The 1,799-nt window shown below is 39.0% G+C and overlaps 1 long non-coding RNA gene across 1 annotated transcript; it reads left to right on the top strand.

The window, feature by feature from the left end:
• The first annotated feature begins 420 nt into the window (after positions 1-420).
• On the top strand, positions 421-1,449 carry LOC109761748 (uncharacterized). The gene is made up of 2 exons (XR_012188768.1): positions 421-670; positions 1,016-1,449. It is a non-coding gene; the product is annotated as an uncharacterized lncRNA (long non-coding RNA).
• Positions 1,450-1,799: the final 350 nt, after the last annotated feature.

The following is a 1,799-nucleotide window of genomic DNA, read 5'->3' as shown; positions in this document are numbered from 1 at the left end:
ATCTAATGCAATAAAAGAAAACAATTCGAAATAACATTTTTTTTAACATATCTCATAGTAAATGGACCTCACAAAAGGAGAGGTGTGGTTGAATATGAAATTTACTCACTCACATTTACTAGAAATAATAAAATCTCTTACATTTACTTTGTATATATCTTAAAAATTATACTCTTGAAATATACTCACTCACATTTACTGGAGTATATATAATAAAATTACTCACTCACATTTACTGGAGTATATATGATCTTGAAATATTAAAATTAAATGCGCAGCAAATTAAATGCAGATTTTCCTAGATATATAGCTCTTGTATCTTGGAACAAATCAAAAGTAAATGTCTTTACTTCTTAATTAGTACACTTAATTTCAAATATTGCATGAGTGACTGAACCTTGATCAGGAGCCTTTAAATATGGTGGGTTTCCCTTCCCCACCAACGCAAATCAAATTCACTTGTGAGCTTTAGTAGTGAAAAAAGCGGCAATGGCACTAGGTAGAAGCATGAGCAGCACTGGCGCCGTTGCTCTTGGGTTGGTGCTAACCCTGTGCTTGGCAACCAGTTGTTTTAGCAAGACGGAGTGGATAGTTGGAGGTTGGAAGGGATGGACCTTTGGTGTTCATGGCTGGGAGAAGAACAAGACCTTCTACCCTGGTGACGTGCTTGGTGAGTATGGTAGATAATCGTTAATTTTGATGCACATGAATGTTTGTTTCAAAGTATAAAATGTTATACAGTATTATATGTCTCACGTGATGGAAATAATTTGTATCACCATAGCATCTGGAGTCCTAGCCATGAGATATCGATCTTGTTCTAGATCATTGCGTAATTGAAATTTTAGTTACAGGAGAAATTGTTAGACGAACGATGCATTAGAGCACATGACACACTAATCAATAGGCCCTTGTTATAAGATCCATAAATTTGTTCTTTAATTAGTAGGCCCTGGTTGAATGCTAAGCAATAAGGAGTGTATATATGGAACTGACCGTGTTTCCATTGATGCAGTGTTCAAGTATAATCCGAAGATGCATAACGTGGTGATAGTGAATAAAGACGAGGAGTTCTTCTGCAGGGCTGGTGCTGTCGGGGACGATACATATACCTCTGGCTACGACAAGCTCGAGCTCAGTAGCCAAGGCCCCATGTACGCCATCAGCAGCAAACCTGGAGACTGTGAGGGCGGAATGAAGCTCGAAGTTCACATCACAACACATAGATGATCCATCTATAGACTGTCTACTTGATATGCATGTCTTTTTATTTTTATTATATTCCTCAAATAATGGAAGGAAATCCAAATTATGTGCATGCTCTTTGCCGATCCGTTGTAAGACATCTCTGAAAATGATGTAGACGGCACAACGGAGGTTGTGTGTGTATTTCTTGTTTTGGCAAGTGGGCAATTATTCCCAAAGCGTAATATATTTTCACCAAAATAATTGTGAATCCAGTAACCAAAGGCGAAGCCCGTTTTGCCCCGTTAAGGCCTTGTCCGGTTAAACCTCTCCTGAAGGGGATTCACAAAATTCGCAACAAAAAAAAACTCTCCTGGAGAGGATTGGAGAGGTTTGGAGGAGATTGAGTGAGATTTTGACTTGTATAGGATTTAATCCACCCTAATCCACTTCAATCCCCTTCAATTTTGTTGCAACCGAACAAGCCCTAAAAGAGTTAGAAGAGGTTGAAGGATGGTGCGATACAAATCTTTTAGCTTCTAGCACTGCTCCTTGTTAGCACCATAACGGGATTCCATCTGGCTGCCTCGGACTCGAAGAGAGCAAAATGCACG

This window comes from Aegilops tauschii, chromosome 7, assembly GCF_002575655.3.
Source record: "Aegilops tauschii subsp. strangulata cultivar AL8/78 chromosome 7, Aet v6.0, whole genome shotgun sequence".
Lineage (NCBI taxonomy): Eukaryota > Viridiplantae > Streptophyta > Magnoliopsida > Poales > Poaceae > Aegilops > Aegilops tauschii.
The sequence above is the reverse complement of the archived record's forward strand: the minus strand, read 5'-3'. Positions and strand labels throughout refer to the sequence as shown.